This window comes from Triturus cristatus, chromosome 1_2, assembly GCF_964204655.1.
Source record: "Triturus cristatus chromosome 1_2, aTriCri1.1, whole genome shotgun sequence".
NCBI lineage: Eukaryota > Metazoa > Chordata > Amphibia > Caudata > Salamandridae > Triturus > Triturus cristatus.
The window spans coordinates 645,831,376-645,840,824 of NC_140580.1; the positions used below are offsets into that span (position 1 = coordinate 645,831,376).

The window sequence follows — 9,449 nt, forward strand, 5'->3', positions numbered from 1 at the left end:
GCATGCCACTCGGGGGAGGGCAACACGACAGGGCTTTCTGTGTGAATATTTACTGCTGTTTTTGTTTCAGGTTCGGTTGCGGGACCGCCTTTGGATGATGTATCCACCTGGTTCGATATGTTCCTCTGTATCTCTAGTCTTTACCCCGTTTTTTGTTTCTACCACTTGGAAACCTACGCGAGAGCTCCCATCTCCCGCCCTCATGCTTGTACGTCCTTATTTAAACTCTGACTGCAGCGGCAATCAGAGTCGCGCCATCGAGCTGTATCCTGCTTATCTAATGTTGTGAAATCCTCCCCATGTTCCCTTCTTTTTACTTATACGCCTAGTGGCCCAGCTCTTCTCCTGTCCCAGCAACCTGGGTCTTTTTACCGGTTATCCATCTGACCATCTCAGTACGGCCACTGTATTATAAACTTTCTTATGCCGCTCGAACAGTTTCCTGTCCATACTTAGATACCGCTTTACTCCCCGGAACAGAATTTGCTGTTTTACTGAGGTTCAGCATGATGTGCTGATGAGGAGATCTCCATCGGCACGCCTTACTCTTTGACGCCGCCGGATTCATGGTAAGTCTGTCCCCGATCACCTCATATATATACAAAACCCCGGCATGGACTGCCTGTGTTCCTATCATTACCTTTGCACGTCTGAATCCTTATCCTGTACATACTCGCTTGCTCCCGCCATCGTTATTCTTTTAGACCTTGATATTATGATCTAGGTCTGTTCAAGCTATTCGCTGTTTGTTCCGTCACTTGGAACAGTTATGTTATCGAATCCCTCGTTATCATCCCAATCTGAAGCCCGTGTAAGATGATTGTCATCTGTCCTGTCAACTCTATGTCTAATCTATTCCTTCGCTCCCTTTCAGGAATGCGCTTATCCTTTTGACCTAGTTATCTGGATTGATATTTCCTATTTTATCATAAGAACAGTTCTTGACGCTATCTGTCCCTTACCTGGACTCCATCGTCCCTGACCTGTGACTTGAGGGTGATCCTTCTCTAGGTAAGCTCTTGAGCTCAGCTGAGCCACGTCTGACATGTTCGGGGTTGCTTGCTATCGTATGTTCCCATGGTATCTTTATGTCCCAATTTTTTCTTGTCCTTATGTATATCTATACAGCTCCCTGTTTAGCTCCCTGATATCCCCTTGAGGCGCTGAACCCCATTGAGAGGAGCCTTTTCTCAAACGTATATCAGGATTAAAAGGTATTACCCATTGCTTAGTAATTTTTTCCAATAAAATTGCTTCCACTCACCCCTTATTCTCTTCATCTTAGGTGCTCCTACCCGATTGGGCCTGAACTATTTTTCTCTCGTGAGTTTTCCTTTGTATTATTGAGTTTCTCTATATATCACTGCACCGTTGGAGTTTTCCACTGTTCTCTCTCTTTTTTTCTGACACTGGTGTTGGTTATCTAAGCATGCACATCGGTCTTTTGTCTTTGGGAACTCTCATCTCTCTTACGTTCATTCTGTAGGAGTTTATGTGTTGAGGTATACACGCTGTTGTCACGCAAATTCCTTTATTGTACTGTTTATTTATAATATTGTCTGTACTGACCCCATAGTAGTATTTTGTCATCTAGATGTAACTATTGAGCCATATCTCCTTTTTTTAAAAAAAAAAAACGCAAGTTATGATGAAAATCTATTATTGCTGGTCATGTATTACTTGTATCAATACCTCCGATGCTGGAATTGTTTTTACTTACTTGATGATCATCTTATAGGTTGTGCTGTGTCCCACACGTTTAACATCACCGTCGCCCTAATGAAGGTATAGCCCTGTGTTGGGCTTAATACCGAAACGTACGTTGGCGTTTACCCACTAGTGCCCACCTGAAGTTCTCATCCATCTACAACAATATGGGAGCGCACTAAAACTTTCTTTAATTCTTTTTGTGCTATATTATATATGTTTGTGATGACAATGGTTTTTAAGTTTAATATACTCATATATAAAAAAAATGTATATAGTTGTTTTGTATAAATATGCTCTGTATTGAACCCACGAGTGTGCTGTATGATTGATTGTATGTATGCCTGTTGTTGTGTGGGACCCCCTTACATTTGTATTGAGTAATTTATGTACTTTGGTTAACCCTTGTGTATAAATATTAGTATCTTGATCCCCGTTTATCTAAATAAATCCAGTATTGATTATTCTTCCTTTTTTTGTTCGTCTGTTCTATTGGGTCAGCCTGTATCCTGCTTTGTTTGTTTTACTTAGACCCTTCCAGGGCTTATACATATCCATTTTGAGTAGGCAGCCGGGTTCTTTCTCTTCGCTGATTCCACCTGGGTAGTAGGACATTCCTTTGTCAAATGAGCAGAACATCAGGCTGCTCAGATGGGCTATGATTCAACTTGAGATTCATCCGGCACTTGTTTCCTGTTACCTGGTGGCAAAGCCCTACTGGCCATACTGGGCTTTGGGTGTTTCCCCGGGAGGCTGGAAGGTTGGCGGGCTGCTTTTGTTACTGGGGGTCAGTTTTGTAGCAGTGCAGCAGTTTTAAAAGCACTGCAGAGATCCTTGTATATGCAACAATTTTCAGACGACAATAAAAGTGCCAAGATAACTCTGGTGGATAATGTACCTGCAGGAGAGGGATCAGATTTTTGTCTAGTGGCAGTTTTGAGTCATCTAAGGTAGCGCAGAGAGTTAATATGCCTGCTGCAAAGAGCGTGTACTATGCAGATCACAGAACAGTATTTTATGTGCATAGCTCAGTGTGTTTCTGCTTTTGTCACAGAGATCCCTTTGTTACTGTGCAGTTCATGAGTTACAGTAGTAATCTAAATAAGAAAGTTATGTTCTTTTCCTAGTCTTTCATTACCCTAATTTTGCTAAAAAAGGTTTGTTTGTGTAGAAATAAATTCTTATTAGCAAAGTCAACCCTAACCACTGTGTTACGTTCTGAATCTGGAGTTTGTGCTTCCTCAGACCAAGCACTCTTAAGAAATGCCTGCCAGTATGGATGACATGTGAATCCTACACACTGTAGTCCACCTTTGCCTTATGTAACATTTTCTATACACTGATTTTCACAAGTATGATTCATTATCGCTTTATATGTTTGCGATGTAAAATGCTGTGACACCCTACACTGGTTTGAGAGGCGCTATAAAAAAAATTATATACATATGAGAGAGGGGCTATGGAGAGATGAGAGGCACTGTTGGAGGGTGATAGTGAGGGAATCATTGACAAGTCCCAATAAAGAATGCTGTATCGTAGTGTATTGCAAGGGCATTATTTACTATGCTTCAAAAATGAATACAATTGAATATATAATTAAAATTTATTGTAGAATGCACAATTTTTCCCCACCTTTTCTTGGGGGCGACCCCCCCCCCCCCCAAAATCCCATGTAGTGGTCAGGCTCGCTATGCACCATATGGGGGTTGCTCTGACAAAATTGCATGGGCTGCTTGGGTTCCCAGTCCGGCCCTACCTGACGGGAAAAAGGGGGCATGAGATGGCACAAGTTGATCAGGTGTTTAAATGGTATGCTGGTGGGAGGGAGATGTCTGAATGTGTTGGTTCTCCATATGGGGGAAAATTATCTTGCACTCGAGAAAGGTGTAGTTTTGATGAGGGCCATGGAATATGACTTAAGGCAGTTAAGGCGCAGTGGTCAGGTTGCTTTGTAATCTGGACATAGTTTATGCCCCACTGGCAGTAGAGGGGAGCCGTGAAGCCAGCTGACATGGATAGGGCACGCAGGACGTTTACAGGGAGATGAGTCGGTTTTACAGGGATCTCGGTTTTTGTCACATTTGCCACTTGTATATTCATTATGACAGCGTTGAGTTTTTTCGAGGTGATGGTGTTCATCTTTCCCGGGGAGGACAGGAGTTGTTCCTGTTGGAGTTGAAAGAGGTAGTGGAGTGGGCTCTGAATGTCCGTAGATAAGTAGGGAGCTCTGGGGAAGTCGGCTACAGAGGTGGGGGGGGGGGGGGCAGAAAAATTCAGTACGCAGACTTTTTATGGGTTGGGGGACCTGGAAAGTTTTCCAAGAGGTTACAGAATTTGGACTGATGTTGCCATTGGTGAAACACAGAGAAAGGGAGGGTAGGCAGGAAGTTCAAGGTTAAGAGGTTTAGTTGCTTAAAGTTTAATGCCTGCAGTCTGAGGCTGGAGGGGTAGGATAATGTTGAAAATGTAGCTATTAGATACTTGCGGGTGGGGTATTGTGGGTGGGACAGTAGGGGTGGGGGTAGGACATTGGTTACTTAATTGGATGTTTAGCGAGGTGGTAGTTTTGTGAGGCGGTTTGCCCAAGAATAATGCACCTGTTTCAATAAAGGGCCCTTTTCTACACTTTACAAGATAGTCAGCGGTTTGTCTGCGCCCCTATGACCCAAAAGGACCCGAGAAGCGCAGTTCGAGCTTGTCTGTCTAAATCTGATACTGTGCTTACACTGCTACCTGCTGCAGCTCTGTTTAGGAGAGCTTTCTTCACTTTGCATACACCGAGAACAAGTACAAGCATTGGAGAGCATCCCTAGTCCTTGGAACCTCTACCAGTGACCAGAAGACGACATACTGGAGGTTCAACCGGCTCTGGCTATGGTATCCCCCACCTGGTGGTCTTCCACCAGAGGAATACCAGCTCATAATGACGATTGCCTCGCCCTATTGAAAACAGAGTGACAGTCACAGATTTTCCTTGCCTATCTCCCTGTTTTGTCAGAACAAAAAAGTCTGGCAAGCTGGTGAGTTAAACTTGGAGCCCGCTCAGGAAACCTGCAGTGCTGTGATGGGAGGTGTGGCAGAGACAGCACCCCTCACAGCCCTCAAGAGGGCTTATAACCTACCACCAGGTGGCTGAGTCAATGCCCTCCCTGGCTGACCGTCTGCCCGATGGTAAATGACCCCCTTTGAGGCCACATTTAGAAGTCAGAGAGAACTAAAAATCCTCCAATATCTGGAAGAAATACTAAATACAAAGTGAGACCACAGGCAGACTTTCTCCCACAATTCAATGCCTGTGGTGGAAAAAATTCAGCCTGAGGATTCTACTCTGCATTTAAAATTTTCTCCAGAAATTGGAGGATTATCTGTTTCATCCAAACTCTAAATCAGGCTCATGGAGACTGAATTAGAGTTTGTGATATCCACCAAAAAGTGTCAAATGTCCCATCTGCCCTATTTACACTCAGGGAATAAGTCTGGGGTGCATGCTGGTGTATGGAACCCCTCACTACCTTTTAAAATGTTGACGCTGTTACCCTAAGTCCAAGGAAAAGGTTGTCACATTGTGCCCCAACACTCCAGCTGCCTGCAATTGCAAACACTGCATGTGTGTAACCTGGCCTCGGGATGTTTGTAAACCTTCAGCCCAATGGCAGCATCCCCTTTATTTGTGAGAATGGCCCAGACGGAGGGTATTTTTAAATCTCTTATTTGAAGAACAGAGAACTTGATACTGTGAACCCTTCTATTGCTTAACGAACTGAAAACGCCAAGCACTGTTGTGATTTGAAGCCAAATAAAGGACAGTTGTAGGAAACAAACACACATTAACAACATGTTTTTTTTTTGTTTTTTTTAAATACACCCAACATATTTTCTTTACTCACTGCAAACAATTTCAAATTGTAACTTCTAAGTTTGACATGTATTTTTTTCAAATATTGTCACTTTCAGCCTTTTCTGACCTCAGTTACAAATTGATAGGTGGAAAAATACATGCGATGTAAAAAACGTAAAAGTGAAAAATGCTCTTTCAACATTTCTTTATTATATTAACTTGCTGCTATTGTAATATAGGTCCTTGACCTTTTAAATGAGGATTTTTAAAGGGCAAGGCATTACCTCTGTTGACATCACTTCTGGTAACGTTATTGTGAATTGCATATGATATTTAGTCCCCTCACTATTTTCTTTAGGACTTGTGCACTGTTTACAGTGTATATATATCTATGTACTTTAGGGTGGGGGGGATATCTGCCAATTTAAATTGAATTGCATTTATATAATGCTTACTACCCCTGACAAAGCATTGGAACTCTATCTTAGGTCGTTGTTTCTTACAGTGGTGGGAGATGAAAAAGGTATGGCTAAACAAGATTTTCTCAGCAACATTCATAAACCTCAAAATGCAACTGGACTAATCAGAAACCATTCTTTTTGATGCAGGAAGTTATCATAAAAACCAAAACATTTATTTGAAAAAACAAATATTTTCTTGTGCCTGTAGTGTGGAGAACAAATTATTTTGCCATTGTCTGTATGTCAAATGATTTCATCATATATGTTGCATTTGACATGATTCATTTTTTTGTGGGACATAATTGACGTTCGCCAAGTTTTTAGTTGGTGGAGATCAATAAAGTTTTTCTCAGCCTCAAAGAAGATACTGCAATAACTATGATAACTTCTTGTAGCTTCTCAACCTATGTAAAAATAGCTCTCTCTGTTAGAAGTATTTTTTCAAAGTATGTCTGCAAGTTCTGGCCCTGAAGAGTACTTAAACATACTTGATAATACAGTTAACTGAGGTGAGGGCAGAAAAGCAAATTTCTTGGTATTGAGCAATGTTAATTATATGTTACTAGTGGGACTGCAGCATTGTTGTGCCACCGACATAAGGATCCCTTAAAAACATGTCTCACTCCTGCCACTATAGCCTGTAGTGCAGTTTTAAACTGCCATTTCAACCCGACGAAATAAACCTTTTGCCATGACTAAACCTCCCTTTTTAATTCATATAGGTCACCCTTGGGTAGACCCTAAACAGCCCATATAGCAGGGTGCAGGGCATTTAAAAAGTTGGCCATGTGATTTTTTGTTTTACATGTCCCGGTAGGGAAAAACTCTTACATTCATTTTTCACTACTGCAAGGCCTGCCTCTCCCATATGATAACATTGGGTTACCTTATTACATTTAATATGTGATAACTTTCAGCAGGGAAGAGATAGAAAGGCCGAGTTTGGTGTCAAAAGAATTGTAATTTAAAGCCCATTTTAATGGTAAAGTTGGATTTTAAATCACAATTCTGAAAATGCCAATTTTAGAAAGTTGGCCTTTTCTTGTACTAACCATTTGGTGCCTGCAACCTGTGTACTGGGTCACATGACTCGGGGTAGTTGGCAGTTGGCATTTTTGTGTTACGCCCAGACAGTGAGATAAAGGGGGATTAGGTGTTGTCAGGATGGGAGGAGCATATCTGTTCCCTGTCCCAATTACATTTCAAAGGGTCTTCCTCAGCACACTCACAAAGAACTTGACACCAGTCTATTGTCACCCCATGTCCCTTGTAACCTGGGCAAGGGAAGGAAGGAAATTCCGGAACCAGATGTGGGAGAAGTCTGGAAGTTTCTCCCGCTTCAAAGGCTGGTACCAGGTATAGATATTGAACCCTCAGACCAACTCTTCAGTACACTCCTATCCTATGGAAGACTACAGAAGGACTACCTTGTACTCCAGTGACCTACCCTGCTGCTTGAGGCCTGCCTTGTTTCTCAGAGGACTGCCCTGATGCTACCAGAGGACTGCCCTGCTGCTTGAGACCTGTCTTTTTCTTCACAGGACTGCCTTGCTTCTTGATGCCTGCCTTGTTGCTTGAAAGAGAGAGAACCATCTCCATGAACCCAGGACTACCAGAGTGACTCTAAGGGTCAGGTGTCTGACCTCCCATTCTGAGCTACAGGGACACAGCAAGCTCCAGGGGCATACTGCAACTGGACCTGCCTAATCCCTACTGGTCCTCTGGAGTGAGTTCCTGATCCCAATGAGGCGCCTCCCCAGGTCCTCGACACTTGGCTGGCATTAGTTGAGCTCCTCCTTTGAAATCCTGAAGTTCTCAACTCTGTGCGCATGACTTTGAGTAGATAACCTTTTCCAGCTGGACTAACTTGGTCCGTGTTTTCGACCCGCACTCCATCTTGGTTGGCCTTAACTTATGACTTTGTCCGGGTCCAGCGACCAGATACCAAATGTTAATGTTTTCTGCTTCTTGGCACTATTTTTACTTAGACTTTTAAAATTGTAAATCTCCAATTCTACTGACTGGATTTTATCATTTTGGTCTCACTTTATTTATTAAATTTGAATCTATTTTCTAAATTGGTGTGGAGTTTTTCTTGTGTTGTGTTGTCACTTTATTACTGTTTGTGTGCTGCATAAATTCTTAACACGGGCTTCTAAATTAAGTGTGACTGCTTTTGTGCAAATCTACCAGAGGGTTAAGCACAGGTTAATTTAGTGACTTTTGTGGTCCTCCCGGCCATGATTATGGTTGTTGCTTGAGAAGGTTTTTCACCCCACTCAATCAAAAACCCAATTTCGTACAGTACCCATCATTCAGTAACCATCTACTACCCCAGGCCTCAAGAAGAGGTTTAACAATCTGCTTGTCAAAGAATGAAAACCCTTAGAAACAATGATATCAAATAAACCTTGACTAAACCTCCAGTTGGCAATTCATTGGCATAATCAGACATCAACACTCCACTAAATATGGTCCTGTGTGTAAGTGTTTGTCAAAGGGCTATTAGATTTCTAATCTCAGATTATCTTTTTTTAATAAAAGTCTGATGTAATAAGCACTGCATTAAAATCTGCACAGGGGTCCCAACAGTGGCAGTTGTTGTCGAGGGCAATCTCTGGGCATTTTCTTCAGAACCTACCCCACCATAACTGTAGTGCTGTGGGCAATGTGGAATCAGTAAAAATTATTGTTATTCCCAGCCGAAAAAGTGTACTCATAGTCAATCATATTTTCAACACATAACTCTGCTGTCATTTGTTTTGGCGTTGCACAGGAGGGGGAGTGAGGATACTACCACAGACAGTTGAAGTGTATTGGTTGCTCTCCTGTGGCTGGAAGGTGGAGATTGGGGCACTGTATGCACACTAGGCATCACAAAATATAAAACACAATAAAAACTTTAAACTTTTGCTGTCTAATCTGCGGGAAGAAAATGTGCAGATGTATGCAATGAGTGTGGAGTGCTCACAAACTTGAAGTTGCAGACAAACATGCCATAAAATATGTCTTCTGTCTTAGATGCTCGCAAAATGAGATGCACAGTGTGCGTGTATCGGCGATAGAAGCTTTACAAATGTGAAAAACCTGATGTGAAATAAACAAACACATAAAGCCTAGTATGTGAGAGGCCTTCAAAAACAGGATGCAGAAAGTGTGTGTGTGTGTGTGTGTATAACATGTTCGCAAAAACGAGATGCAGTGTGTATGACAGGCCATACAAATGCATAAAGCTTGCGATGGAAGACCCAGTGTGTCCTATGTTGGGAGATGCTTGAAACAATGAGAAATGTGGCACTGGCTTGTGAGATGCTGCACAGAAATTCAGTATAGTTAAATATGCAGAATGAGATGAGCGTGGGTGTGGTTTGGTTACTATTCAAAACGTAGGTCTTCTTTGGAGTCAGTACAGGCTTTAATTCATAGAATCCTTTGAAGATTCC

General features: G+C 42.2%; 1 long non-coding RNA gene across 2 annotated transcripts; it reads left to right on the forward strand.

Moving 5' to 3' along the window:
* Positions 1–211: 211 nt before the first annotated feature.
* On the forward strand, positions 212–2,135 carry LOC146867781 (uncharacterized). 2 transcript variants are annotated; one of them, XR_014962228.1, is made up of 5 exons: positions 212–569; positions 875–1,011; positions 1,129–1,214; positions 1,286–1,323; positions 1,739–2,135. It is a non-coding gene; the product is annotated as an uncharacterized LOC146867781 (long non-coding RNA). The 2 variants fall into 2 exon arrangements; XR_014962227.1 differs by lacking the exon at positions 1,286–1,323.
* Positions 2,136–9,449: the final 7,314 nt, after the last annotated feature.